General features: G+C 41.0%; 1 protein-coding gene across 2 annotated transcripts in view; it reads right to left on the reverse strand.

Annotated features, from left to right (window-relative positions):
- The window catches only part of LOC106081947 (tyrosine-protein kinase Dnt), a 220982-nt gene extending 205566 nt beyond the window's left edge, over positions 1-15416 (reverse strand). For both annotated transcript variants that reach the window (XM_013244225.2, XM_013244224.2), the window contains exon 1: positions 14923-15416. The gene's annotated coding sequence lies outside the window, so the exon portion shown is untranslated. The remainder of the gene's footprint in view (positions 1-14922) is intronic.
- Between the last annotated feature and the right edge of the window lie 389 nt (positions 15417-15805).

Below are 15805 nucleotides of genomic sequence, written 5' to 3' on the forward strand. Positions count from 1 at the left end.
TTACTAAAGTACCGATTGAATGTTTTTTATGGGTGGGGAGAGGGGTTGAACGGTGAGGAGGGGAGTTGGGTGTCCTTTTATTTTTGTTAAGTCCGTTTGTCCATCTGTTTGCCCCCCCCCCCCACTCTCACTTTCACTCTCCCTTAACTCTCTTTGTTTCCTTATGTAAATTATGACCATGGATGGCGATGACTAAATTCCTTGGAAATTCACAATATTAACGATATTGTTAACGGTTTCCCCTCTTCTCTTGGCCCTTTTTAATAAGAAGGGCGTTCGGTGGGCGGTGTAGGGAATGCTGTCCAAGATGTTATGATGTGGCCTTGCTTTGCCTCGAATGGGACCACTTCCAATGGCTTTGAAATTTATATTCTTGAAAGCTAATAAAACCATTAGAATTTATTGACAAATTGCACACAAAGTTACTTAAAACTTGTCCAAGCGTTTAACGACATCTCCCTCAATAAAAAATCAATTTTGCTTCATAAAAATGGAGATTCTTGGTCAACGCTTTGCCATTGCCATACATTTGAAAGGGCATTTATCCCCATGAGGCATTTTAATGATGGTACATAAAAATGGACGATATTTATTTTTCATTGGGAATTTTAATGAGTCAATAATGCGTTTGGGGGAAAACCACAAGGACAACGGAACCAGGCTCCAACATTCAGATGAATTGTTCAATAAATGGAAGCAACAGACATGAATATTTCCCGCATCGCTTGACAAATGTGAGAGCCATTTACAGAGATGACTCAGTGTGATGGTTTAATAGCTGCAAAAAGCACACATAAAACTGAAATCTTTTAGAGCAAATCAATAAAACGATTGTTGGGAAAGTTTTTTAAAGAGATCTAATTGGCGAACTCTGAGGACAGAAAATAAGACCAAAAGACTAGTCAGCAGGAGGCCATTACAGGGAAATGTTTTTTTGATACTCTTGCATTCGATGGGATATACTTGGCCTCGACCATCAGCTCAGCTACCTGTCTTGAGTTTTAAAGATTCCCCAAATTCCCTTGAAGGTATTGTACCTTAAGCGAAGGTAGGTATTGTAACTCCCACGATGGACTTATAGATTTCCAGATTACTAATCAAGTAAATCTTGGAATTTTAAGTTTCATGACATTTGTTTTATTGGCAGCTCTTCATATTGTTTAGAAGCAACCAAATGCACATCATAAAAAAAAAGTAAAAAGGCGTCAAGTTCTGCCGGGCTGAACTTTAGATACCCACCACCTCCGGTATATATGTAAACCACCTTTCGCCAAAATCCGGTGAAAAATGCATACCTTATACCCCATGGCAGCTATATCGAAATATGTTCCGATTGTGTATAACAAAATATTGGTCTTTTTAGTAGCTATATCTAAAAATAAACAAATCTGAACCATATACGACACGGATGTCGAGAAGCCTAACTTAAGTCACTGTGTCAAATTTCGACAAAATCGGACATTAAATGCGCCTTTTATGGACCCAAAACTTTAAATTGAGAGATCGGTCTATATGACAGCTATATCCACATGTGGACCGATATGAGCCAAATTTCTGGAAAATGTCGAAGAGCCTAACACAACCCTCTGTCCCAAATTTCGATGAAATCGGACAATAAATTCGCCTTTTATGGGCCCAAAACCTTGCATCGAGAGATCGGTCCAAATGGCAGCTATATCCAAATATGAACCGATATAGGCCAAGTTTCAGAAAAATGTCGAAGTGCCTCACACAACTCACTGTCCCAAATTTCGGCGACATCGGACAATAAAAGCGCCTTTTATGGACCGAAAACCTTAAATCGAGAGATCGGTCTATAAGTCAGCTATATTCAAATCTGGACCGATCTTTGCCATGTTGCAAAAGTATGTCGAGGGGCTTAACTTAAATCACTTTCCTCAATTTTGGCGATATCGGTAAATAAATGCGCATTTTAGGGGCAAAAAACCTTAAATCGAGAGATCGGTCTAAATGGCGGCTATATCCAAACCTGAACCGATCTGAGCCTAATTGAAGAAGGAAGTGGAAAGGTCCTTTTTTCGTTTGCATGGGTCGTCAAAGTTGGGGGGTTCCGTTTTTACTATTCCTTTGTTTTTCATAGTAGTTCTATGTTTTCCGGAGGCGGGTTACTGGCCCAGATCCCCAACCGCATGGGTTTGTGGGATTGCATGTATCCCTTTGTTGTTGTGGCGAGCCGCTTGCTCCAAGATCCGACGCTCGCCCCCAGCCGCCCCTAATCTGCGAACAGACGCTGATGTTGGCCATTGGTTATTTGAAGGCGCCAATAACTCGCCTTGTCATCTCGAGTATCATTGGCACTCAGTATTTAATTAAGAGCCAGTGCCACCTGACTCCTCACTGAGACTCTCCTCTCGCTGACTGCCCGCGGCCGCATTTGCAGCTACTCCGCATAAAAACGGAGCTTTCCACCATCCGCAACCTGTGGACGCGCCCGGTAGCTTTCAGCTAAGCTTCCCGTGATAACGATGGGCACCACACAAGTCGGAGCTCAAAGTTCCAGCCTGTGTGGTGCTCATAGTCATCCCGTATCGGCCCCCATATAGACCGATATAGCCTCCATATAGACCGATCGCCAGATTTAGGATCTTTAGCCCATAAAAGCCACATTTATTATCCGATTTTGCTAAAATTTGGGACAGTGAGTTGTGTTAGGCCTTTTAATATCCTACCTCAATTTGGCTCAGATCGGTCCAGATTTGGATATAGCTGCCATATAGACCGATCTCTCGATTTAAGGTTATGGGCACATAAAAGACGCATTTATTGTCCGATGTCGCCCAAATTTGGAACAGTGGGTTGTGTTGAGCCCTTCGACATTTTTCGTCAATTTGGCGCATTTATTGTCCGATTTCGTCGAAATTTGGAACAGTGTGTTATGTTGGGCATTTCGAAATTCTTCTTCAATTTGGCTTAAATTGGTGCAGATTTGGATATAGCTGCCATTTAGACCGATCTCCCGATTTAAGGTTTTGGGCCCATAAAAGGCGCATTTATTGTCCGATTTCGCCGAAATTTGGGACAGTGAATTGTATTAGGCTCTTCGACAACTTTTCCCGATTTTACTGAGATTTGACACTATGTCTTTTGTTAGCCTTTTCAACATCCGTGTCATATATGGTTCAGATCGGTTTATTTTTGGACACAGCTACTAAGAAGACCAATATGTTGTTATACACAATTGAACAATGATTTGCACTTGTTAGTATTTGGTCCAAATCTGAACATATTTCGATATAACTGCTATGCGATATAAGTTATGTATTTTTCACCGGATTTCGACGAAAGGTGGTTTACATATATTCCCGAAGTGACGGGTATTCAAAGTTCGGCCCGGCTGAACCTAACGCCTTTTTACTTGTTGGATAACTAATTTGGTTGAGTGTGTATGGACATACAAAGGATATACTTGGCTTGGATGTTGGAGATCATTCGAAATATCAACCAAAATGGATAAAAATTGCGCCTTATAAAAGCTCAAGAAGTAAAATCGGGAGCTGTATGATGGACCAATTCAGACCATATTTGCCAGATTTGTTAGGTCGTAGAAAAAGGCACAGTACAATATTTCAGCAAATCGAATAAAAAATTATGCGCTCTAGATGCTTAAGAAATAAAATTGGGATATCGGCTTATATTGGAGCTATGCCAGGTTATGGATCGATTCAGATCATATTTAGCACGAGATCGTTTTATATGGCAGCAATAACAATTTTGAACCGATTCGGACCATACTTGACATAGAAGAAAAGAATTGCACCCTCTGGAATCTCACGAAGTCAAGACCAAGGATCAAATTATATGGCAGCTATATCAAAACATGGACCGATATAGTCCATTTACAATTTCAACCGAGCTGCACTAATAAGAAGTATTTGTAAAAATTTTTCGACAGGAAAACAGACCGACGGGCGGATGGATATGGCTAAATCGACTTAGAATGTCAAGACAATCATGAAAATATATTTCGACCAATATTTCGATGTGTTACAAACAGAATGATGAATTTAGTATACCCCCATTCTATGTTGGAGGTTATAATAAATTCTTAGATAGGCACAAATTAAATTATTCTTAACTTTTAGGATTTTATTTGAATTATATATCCCATGTTATTACGATGCAAATAAAAGTCAAGTTGGCGAACTTTACAAAAACTATGTCAACATTTTACAAAGAATGCTTGTCATGAGGACTCCTCATTTTCCAAAAAAAAAAAACGCAAATATTTGAGATCCTACTGGCAATTTTCCTCTAGTTCAAGCACCTAATCACATATTCAGGTTTCCACAATTAAATGGGGGTTTTTATTTCACTTTTGTGGCTAATTTCGAGGTGCTATCACTTGCGTTGGCTTCTACACAACGCTTAGGGACTGTATCTTCAACCAGAAATTGTCATTTAGGGTTAATAAGCGCCCCCTCACGACTCTAAATGAATTAGGTGAGCAAAGCTTTTTCGCTCGCTTGGAGGAAAACAAAACAAAAATTTATGCAAACATAACCCCAACAAACAACAACAACGGCGAACAAAATTAAATTATCTTAAAAAAATGTTTCACAACATGCGAATAAACAAGGAATGTATAATTTTTCTACCTGTTCTGAACCATTGCGAAGTCTTTTTTTTTGGTGTTTCATATTCAATTTATATGTAAAAGAGTGCGGCAACAATATGAAATGGCATGGCAGGGCTGAAGTGTGAAGGTGTGTATCTGTGTACTCCTATTTGCTTACATTGGTGTACGTATATATTTTGCATTTAAAATGTCCTTTTGAACACATTTTAATAAAATTTAATTAAAGCATTTTAACATGTCCTTTTTGCGCTACATGAACGACAAAGTCTACAACAACAACAACAACAACAACAACGACAGCGTATAAACTCCTCTTGTTTGATAAGCTTCAAAGGATACGCTTGGAAACACACGACAACCACAAGTAAATGTAGCATTTCCGTTAACACACACTCTGCGCTCACCCGCTCACACTGCATGGCTGGCTGCTACATTGGCATCATAGTCATGATCAACACCAGCAGGCGGCTAAGGTTCCTACACCAGCACTACACCATGCGAAACCATACCACACCACACCATACCCCTGCCATAAAGCCGGTTATGGCTTGGTTAAGTGCTGCGTTTGTGTGAGTGCATGAGATGAAGAGAAAGAAATTACATTATAACAACAGCAGCGGCAGCGGCAGCGACAGCGGCAACAACAAAAACATCAGAACATGCCGGCTGAGAGAAAAATGAGAAAATGTTGAAAACTGCTCTTGAAATGAATTTAACAATTTGCATATCAACTTGGCTGATATGGACGTAGACAGGCCCAAATGTAATGCAGCACCAAGCACCAAGAGCCGTCCACACTGGTAGGTGGCCGCACCAATGCCAACTTGAGGAGCAACCAAATGTTCGAGCCGGTTAACGTAAGTGTTAGACCATGACATCTTCCCACCATTCTCACCCAGGCAGAGCTAAGCACATCATGTGATGGTCCGAGCACTTGTTTCTGCCACACAATAATTAACAATGATCCATGCATATATGTAGCTGGAAAAAATGGGGTTGGACAGACAGACAGACAGACAGCCTCGACAATGCCGAGATAAGCCACATGGTAAGGTTGCAGGCAGCAAAATTTCCTAAATTACTTTATGGAATGTTTCCTAATGGACTTTGCTGCAGCTAAAATGAAAATAATTCAATAAAGAATCTCGTTTTTTAAAAAGGGTGCCGCATTCTTTTTTACCCTCGCTAATAGTGGACGGTTTAAAAGCTATTCCACCTCTGAAGGTGGAAGTTAACTTTGTACCCATATGCCTTTGCATGCAAAGCCAGAGATGATAAAAGATGAAGTGGTTGTACTGATAAACTGGGACAGCAATGTCTATCTATGACAATTTATGAGTAGTTTTCCCCATGAAACCCAAGTCAGAATGCCCTAGTGCCAGGCCAAGGGGCAAACAACGACCGCCATGGTGGACCCTAGAGCTGGTTGGTCTAAGGAAGGACTGCAGAAAACCCTTCCAACAGAGCAAAAGCCACAAGAGCCCCACACGATTTGGACATCTATAAGGCTGAGCTAAGAAAATATAAGGGCGAGCTGAGAAAGGCTCAGAATAAATCCTGAGTAGAATTCAGCTGCTCCATGGAGGATACATGTGGGGCTTCTAGGCCAAGGAAGATTCTGTACTCGAGACCTATTACGGTGGGGTATATTCAGAAGTCAGAGAATGTATGGACAATGTCTAGTGAAGAAACACTAGAACTACTCGTTGATACACATTTTCTGGGAAATTCTCCAACGTGCGCCAGAAGAGGTTGTCACCGGTATGCATTGGTCGGAAGCTATTAGGGAAATTGTGTCCGAGGCGAAAATCCTTTGGGCAATAAGAAGTTTCGACTCCTTTAAGTCGCCAGGCCCCTATGATGTATCACCGGTTGAATTACAAGCTGTGTCTGATAGACTGGTTACCTGGCTTATATACCTGTAGTATGGAGGGACCCGAAGGTAATTTTCATTCCGAAAGTAGAAAAATCCTACCACACCAAAGCGAAAAATTTTCGTCCTATTAGTCTGTCATCCTTTATGCTGAAGACTCTTGAGATTGCTAGAAACATATGTTAGGGCAAAGATCCCTGGAGATCGCCTGTCCCGGCAGCAGCATGCATCAAGTAAAGGCAAATTCACAGAAGCAGCCCTTCACGACCTAGTCGGCTATATAGAGGGTTCTCTCGCTGTCAAGGAATATACAATGGTAGCATTTCTTGACATTGAAGGTGTTTTCAATAACGTAACTCGGACATCAATCTTGAAGGAGTTGGAGTTTCTAGGCATCAACTCTACCGTAAGAACGTTTATTATTAACTTGCTTAGTGCATTACGGCAGGCTTGGGATCTGTGGATCTAAAAAGATGGGTCAGCAGAGCAACACTCTACTTTGTTAGAGGAAAGTTTCCCAGCACCCTAAGAGATATACTTCTGGAAGCTCTACGTGCAACAGCAATGTGGGCTAGGTATAAATCCGCGCAAAACACTGGTAGTTCTTTTCAACAGAAGATACAAGTTACCTACTGTGGAACTTGTCTCCTTGGGTGAAAAGAATGTTCCATTTACAGAATGTGCAAAATACCTTGGGTGTTTTGCTGAAGAAGAAACTGAGCTTCAAGTCAAACATTTTCGAAAGGGCAAGAAAGGCCATTCTTGCCCTATACAACTGAAAGAGAGCCATTGGCAAAAGTTTGGGGTTTAGACCGCTTGTCATGCATTGGGTATATACGGCAGTTGTCAGACCTTGGCTTGTTTGTGCCACACAGCCGCACTGAGGACGACAACATCTGATGCACTGAATTTAAGAGCTACATCTTATGACTCTGCACATTGTGGCTACCCAAATTGCAGCGACCACTGCCGTGAGGTGAAGGGAGCTTTTTTATTGGTCATGTGGCGGCTACGGACACTGTGTTATCCTTGCTGCAATATCCTATGTTCCAAGCAGTGTGGATTATATCCTACCTTGAACATCGGATTTTGTATCTATTGTAGTATAGATAGTTCTATAGATAGATGTCCGATGTTGTATCAAGTATAGATAGATCTATAGATAGATCTATACCTGATACAACAACCGATGTTCGAGGTAGGGTATAATCCACACGGCCTGGAACATCGGATGTTGTATCAAATATAACACAATGTCCGTAGCCGTCACATGACCAATGAGAAATCTCCCTTAACCTTACGGCAGTGGTCGCAGCAATTTGGGTAGCCACAATATCCAGTGTGGATTACACCCTACCTGAGCCGCTTTTTGATAAAAATTACTGTACCACTATAGCAGATAGAACCGATTGGAACTACGATATCCCTGGTAATAGAAGTTACATAGACTTCTATACGTATGGTTCCAAACTAAACGACCAGGTGGGCTTTGGGGTGTACTCTAAAGATCCAAAACTGGTCATATGGAAAAGGTTACCCGACCACTGCAGTGTGTATCAAGCGAAGATCCTTGCAATTAAGGAAGTGGTGGAATGGCGACGATTGGCATAAATATCTTCTCAGACAGCCAGGCAGCCACTAAATCCCTGGAGAACGTATTTCTCAACACAAAAACCGCCCTTGAGTGTCGCAGATCTCTCAACGAGTTGGCTGAACAGTTCAAAATTCAATTGTTCTGGGTGCCGGGCTACAGAGATATCATAGGGAATTGTAAAGTGGATGAGCTTGCGATACTAGGAACTACCCTTCACATTCCAGGGATACTGGAGTATGTGGTTATCCCTCTAGCAACATGTAAGCTAAGTCTTTAAGAACTAGGCCTGAAGGACAACGCATGATAGATGGTGACAAAGTGGGGGCTGTGAGCATTCCAAAACTATGTGGCCTAATCTAGACTTGAAGAGGTCTACTGCTTTGCTGTCATTGGCTTGAGCAGATGTCTCAGTCCGTCATGACAGGGCACAGGGTCTAATCGGACAACATGCTGACAGACTAAAGGTTGCCAGCAAGGACTTTTGCAGTAGCTGTGAGGAGGCTGTGAGAACGAAGAAGAAGAGACTATAGGACATCTTCTGTGTGTGTGTGTCTCGCACTAGCAGTAAGAACGAGTTCCACTTTAGGTTCTCATTTCATTGATGTCATTGGCAAAAACAGATGTCTCAGTCATTGTGTCCGTCATGACAGGGCACAGGGTCTATTAGGAAAACATGCTGACAGACGGAAGCTGTTAGGACATCGAAGAAAAAGAGACTATAGAACACCTTCTGTGTGTGTATCCCGCACTAGCAGTTAGAAGGAGTTTCACTTTAGGTTCTCATTTCTTTGAGAACCTGTCTGATGTGAACATTCCCAAGTTATTGGGCTTTTTAAAGCGATCTGGATGGTTCAACGGTAGCCATCTTCCTTCTTCTGTGGTATCACACTGGACGAAAACGTCTCAGTGAGTCGGATGGCAGACTACAACTTAAACCTAGCCTAACCTTCCCATTAAATCATGGATGTGAGACCAACTTAGAGATAAAATTGGTTCCGATTTCGTCGAGTTTAATTTACGACCCATGGAGAAAACTTCTTTGGATCTGTCGTATATTACGATTTTGACAACCGCCGGTATTAGTCGGGGATGACAGCGCTTAAAATTGTTGTATATATTTCTTCAAGATTCCACCGTAGGCGTTCAATGTCATGGGTAGCCATGCTAACCAACGTTATACACATTTCTTGGAAGAGGGTATCTAAGATTCGGCCCGGTATTACTGATATTGTTTTCAATTTTTGCTTAATGCCTATTTTTTTCTTTTCAAATTCATTTTTCTTTCACGTTTCGTTTCGTGAAACATTCAATACTTACTTCTTTCCCCTCCCCTCCCCCCACATAATAACAAGTGCTTATAATTCCTGCAATATTGTATTCAATATAATGCAGATTTTTTTTCTTCTTCCAAGAATTTATTCTTATTTTTCTTTTTTCATTGTTATTTTCATATGAAAATATTTTCGGAGAGTTCTTAAAGTGAGATTTAATTTCCGTTTCAATTTGGCTTACGACACATTAAATTAAAGATGAAAATGGCTATGCATGTTTTGTTCTTAGATAACATAGACTTACACACACACACACACACGCATAAATTAAACGATTTCTCTCTTGGCATATCCTTAAAGGAAGGTCATTCTAATTTGCCACAGTCCATAGACTACAAACGTTAAGGCATATATGGAAGTTGAAAGGTGAATTTTGGCTACACTATGATGAGGATTTTGGAATTCTTCTTTTTCCTTTTGAAGGACATTGGGAAAATTGATGAATGATAATTTATGTTCAAACTAAATCGACTTTTGTCCCCTCCTTGAGGCTTAAAAATTTTAATAGAGATTTGATGGTGACGAGGAGGAAAGAAGAATACTCGCGTGTGGGTGGGGGGGGGAGGATTTTAAGAAAATATCCTTGGAATACTGATAAATAGTCCATATCCCCCAGAAATAGCCCGTAATAATCATCATCAATAGCAAGGGCTTAGTATATAATAGGGAGCTGGGCGGGGGATGATATTGGAATCACATTCCATGGGGAGATGGATGTGTGAACATTAAGACAATCTTAGCCCTTCTCTACAACACTTCAGCTCAATGTGTGTGTGTGTGTGCATGGGTGTCAACAAAGGCCTAAGCAAACTTATTATGGTGCTTTACAAACATTCAGCATCCTCCTTTTGCCAAAGGATGACCCAGGTTCGATGGAATGGGGAGACGAAGTGGAGGAGTTGTAGGTAAAACCACTATAAAAACAAACTATGACAATACATTTTCAATTAATAGACAACCAAAGAAGGTTTCTGGGAAGCCTTTATCACATAAAGGAAAACTAAACTCAATCTCACTCTACATGCTACCTCTCGCCCTTAGCAATGATTAGATGTGTGTGTGTGTGTGTGTGTGTGTGGGCGCGTTTCAGTTTAAGTGTGTGCCTTTATACGTTTGGCTGAGGTTTCCTTTTGTGTAAAAAGGATTCCATTTCATTATTAATAGCAGCCGTCACTGAGTAAGGATTTTAAAGAAAGTGAGTGAGTTTGCCAGTGGAAAGCTCGCCATGAAAATCGAAACTGAAAACGAAAATGAAATACAATGTCCACAGCACAAGGTATGCTCTCGCTCTACAAGGGTATTAGATTGACTAAATCAACTGATAGGTGATACAGATGGGTGTTTATGGGTGATATATGTTATGCGAGTGCATGTGTCTTTGTGTGTGTGTGTGTGTGGGCCTGCGAATGAGTGTTAAACACAGAAAAGGTGTCAAATGTTGTAAAGGATATGTAATTGAATCTGTGTTAAGTATGTTGGCATTGGGCAAAACAAAATAGCAAAAAAAACCCACCCACACACATACACACACTCTCACAGACCAAAGAAGAAAACTTCAAAAGTATTTCTTTTTTTCAGAAGGTAGGCAGGGGTGTTGGTTAGAGGTGGTGGCAGTAATCCAAGAATGTATTGTTTGTGGGTTTATTAGTGTGTATTACAGTATTATCGACAGTGGCGTAATCTCCAAGGCCTTTCATTGCAAAGGCTAAGAGAAAATAGGCATTACAACATGCAACATGAAGCTGCGAGTAATGCTTCAGCTACTCCATAAAAAAAAAAACATTGATTATAAACTTCAGGAAGATATCAGATGGGTAACTTAAGAAATGATATAGTCAGTAAAATAGGTTTGATATGAAGAGCAGAGAATATCTGCTCAAATTTAATAACCATGTAGAAGAAAGTTACACCTATAGAGTGGCACCTTTAGTTTATCTCAATGTTCTCTCTGTCTAAGGAGTCACAATGAGTAAGACATCTGTTCCGGCCAAAGACATAAAATGATTTCGAATTAAGACTGAAGTAAATGATGTTCGCTATTCGGGCTCCCCATCAAAGAGGAGGTTCCCTATCATGGAGCTAAACATTGACGCCGCCTAGATGAAAAGTTTCTCTCAAAAACACATGTCCAAACTGAAACGTTAGTAGACGGCATGGGAGTGAGAGCAGAGACAACGAAGGACACGTTGAGGCTTTGGATGAAATCTCATTATCCATAGGATACGGCGGGACTCACGGCGACACCGGAATTTTGGAATAACGAGATTGAGCGGAGGCTTATGGAATTTATGTTCAAGGAAGCCTTGAGGAGCTTCAAACCATTTAAGTCACCCGGACCTGATGGAATATTTTCGCCGTTAGCACAGAAGGAGGCGCTATCTGGCGCTCCATCTGGCCTGTATTTTCACAGCGCTCCTAAGACTTGCCCATACTCCGAAAGCCTGGCAAGAGGGAAGGGAGGTATTTATACCCAAACACGGCAAGGCAAGTTATGCGACACCAAAGGCCTACAGATCTATAAGCCTTGCGACCTTTCTATTCAAAACCATGGAAGGTATTGTGGACACCATGATAAATAGTAGGTCACCCAGCGAACTGCTCAAATACAAAAAGCATGCCTATGCCTATGGGAAGGTCGGTGGAGACAGCCCTGCACGAGGTTGTGCATAAAATAGAAGAATCCTTCGATGTCAAGACGTACGCATTGGCGGTTTGCATTGACATCGAGGGGGCGTTTAATAATGTGCGGACCAACACATTGATCCAACCCTTAGATCAGTACCGAGTGGACCGGGTCCTTAGAGACTGGATAAACCATAGCCTGAGAAACAAGTGAATAAATTGCGGGAGAAAGTGGCACATGGCAAGCCACAGAGGGGCATTTTATCGCCACTCCTACGGGAGACCACCATAAATGGCCTATTCAGAATGCTGACTAAGGGGGGATTTGATCCTGTCTGATACGCAGATGATTTCACAATACTTCTAAGGGGTAAGTATCCAAACCAGCTATGCAGAAGGGCCGAAAGGGTCTTGCATATGGCATATGACTGGGCTAGACCCAGGGGTCTCAATGTTAACCCACGGAAGATTGATATATGACAGTTCATGAGGAAGACGAAGGTGGGACAATTTGACGTACCACATTTAATCAAGAGAATGATTTGGATATCTGACAAGTTCAAAAATTTAGGAGTGATCTTGGATAGTAAACTTAATTGAAAGTGTCACATTCAGAGGCATACTGAGAAGGCTCACAGATGTTGGGCACTATGTAGGCTAGAAATGGGGTAAGGACCGAAACCAGCTATGCAGAAAGGTCGAAAGGGTCTTGCATATGGCATATGACTGGGCTAAACCCAGGGGTCTCAATATTACCCAGAGGAGACTGATATATGACAGTTCACGAGGAAGACGAAAGTGGGGCAATTTGACGCACCACATGTTCTCAAGAGAAGAGATTTCGATATCTGACAAGTTCAAAAATTTTGGAGTGATCTTGGACAAGAAATTTAATTGAAAGTGTCAACTACGGAGCATACTGTGAAGGCTTACAGATGTTGGGCACTATGTAGGCTTGAAATGGGGCCTGGAAAGTCCACTGGCTCTACAGAAGCGTGATAAGACCAATACTTACGCCTCAGTAGATTTGTGGACTACAATGGAGAAAAGGTGCAACGTTAGCACCATGCAACAAGTTCAGAGAACATGTTGTTTTGGCATAAGCGGGCTCTGGAGACTATTCTAGATATCCGCCCCATTGACATACACATTAAGTGTGAGGCAGCCACTGCGGCTATGAGACTTAAGGCGATGGCAAAATGCGATTCTGAGTCGATCGGTATACTAACCAATGGGTCTACCTCTTTTCCTTCTGGGTGCTACAAACAAATGCTTGATATAATACCGAGTACCACAGTGGTGGTGTAGGGTATACAAATTATTATTCGCTTCATGGAAAAATATTTGTTTAACTGTGAGCCTGTGAGCCTTCCTTGAGCCGTGAGTCGCGAGTGCTCATGAGTCGTGAATGGTGAGTGCCTCATGAGTCGTAATTTTCTCCTGAGTACTCCGATTTTCTCGTGAGTCGTGCGTAAATAAATTGTAAGTAGAGTGATAAATTGGTGTAGAGTGATTACAACATTCGGACAGACAGACACACGGATATCGTTAAATCGTCTTAGATTTTTACGACGATCCGAAATACCCCCTACCCTACGGTGGTGGGTATAAAAAGCAATGTAAGTATCACTTCGTTGCAGTCAGTGGTGATAATCTGTTTAGGTCAACAATCAAAGTATCTTTGTTGCATCTATTACTCCAGAGTTTTTAGATGGTTCATACTGCAGCCGTTTGTTCCGAACAAAAAATGGTTCAACTTTCCCCAATGCCATGATATTTGTCTTCTTGTCTTTTGATTTACAAATCGGACGAGAATTGCGCCCTCTAGAGGCTCATGAATTCAAGACCTCAGATCGGTTTATATGAGAATAGCGCCCTCTAGAGGCTCAAGAAGTCAAGATCCTAGATCGATTTATATGGCAGCTATATCAAGTTATATACCGATTTGCGCCATACTAAGCACAGTTATTGAAAGTCACAAAATAACTCATAAAGCAAAATTTCAGCCAAATCGGACGAGAATTGCGCCCTCTAGAGGCTCAAGAAGTCAAGACCCAATATCGGTTTATATGTCAGCTATATCGAAACAGGGACCGATTTGAGCCATACTTAGCACAGTTGTTGGAAGTGATACCACAACACCATTTGCAAATTTTCAGTCAAATCTGATGAGAATTGCAGAACATTGTAGAAGTCATTGTGTAATATTTCAGTTCATTCGCAGGATAAGAATTGCGCCTTGTAGGGGCTCAAGAAGCAAAATCGGGAGATCGGTTTATATGGGAGCTGTATCAAGCTATTGATCGATTCAGAGCATATATTGACATGTATGTTGAAAGTCATGAGGGAAGCTGTTGTACAAAATTTCTACCAAATCGGATGAGAATTGGGCCCTCTAGAGGCTCAAGAAGTCAAGACCCAAGATCGGTTTATATGGCAGCTATATCAAAACATGGGCCGATTTGGCCCATTTACAATCCCAACCGACCTACACTTATAAAAAGTATATGTGCAAAATTTCAAGCGTCTAGCTTTACTCCTTCGAAATTTGGCGTGCTTTCGACAGACGGACGGACTAGCTAGATCAACTTAAAAAGACATGGCGATGAAGAATATATATACTTTATGGGGTCTGAGAAGCCTATTTCGAGGTGTTACCAACAGAACGACGAAATTAGTATACCCCCATCCTATGGTGGAGGGTATAACAATTACATTGCAAATTTTTAATAAATCCTCCTTTAAATATAAATAAAGAATTTTCTGTGTCCAAAATCCCCCCTTTAACAGGCCTCTTCAAAAAGCCTTACCTTAGGCCAGACATCACCTGATATCGGCCATTGCTTAGTTCAGTTTCAAGGTGTAAATGTATGTGAGTATGGGAGAAAATTTTCAAAATCCTTACTTATCACTTGGTTCGATGTAAGCAGCTTAATGCGGTCACATTTCCTCGGGCTGTGTCGCAGACAGCAATCAGCCTTAGTGTTGTAATTGTATCCAGTTAGTTTTTCCCTTGTTCCAAAGTGTCTGGCACTGGCCTGTGCGTGGCGTTCTTGTGTGCTGGGACTTGAAGGACGTTTTATGTAAATTTGATACTTTTTCTCACTTTTCTTGGCAAAGGACTTTGCCTTTTCTTTGAGGCTTCTTTGAAATTAATTTTAATTGATTTGTTTCGTTTCGTTTGCGAGTGGGATGATGCAGAATGGCGAATAGGGATGGATGCTTGCGGTGAGTTGTGGGCAAACTTTTTCTTTAACGTTTTCTTTTCTTGCTTAATTATAATTCCATGCTTTAAGGCTATTCGTTTTGGCTGTAGTAATCCTTTTTATCTACCATACAAACACCAAAGGATATGCCGAATATACATACATACGCACACACACTCACATAGAATCATTCACTGTTTGACACAGACAATTTGTCGACAAAAACACGTTCAATGAAAAAGTTCATCAAAGTTTTGAACGCTGTTGCTTTGCCACCACACAAGGATAATAATGATTGAACTCGGATTTTATGACACTTTAATGAGTTGGTTTTATTTTGTTGTTGTTGCTTTTTTGTTTCATATGCTCCCCGAAGACTTTAGAGGACGTTATTAGGAGGGCACTAAACGCCTTTGACAATTTAGTAACTTTGCGTTCATTAATTTCTGTCGTTGTTCATCTTGTTTTTGTCATTGCTCTTTACTTTTTGTAAATTTGTTGTGCTCTAAATGATGTAAAGAAAAAGATATTTTTTTTTTCATTTTTTGCTCTTAGACACACAAACACACACACATATATAGA

Source organism: Stomoxys calcitrans, chromosome 5 (assembly GCF_963082655.1).
Source record: "Stomoxys calcitrans chromosome 5, idStoCalc2.1, whole genome shotgun sequence".
In the NCBI taxonomy this organism is placed as follows: domain Eukaryota; kingdom Metazoa; phylum Arthropoda; class Insecta; order Diptera; family Muscidae; genus Stomoxys; species Stomoxys calcitrans.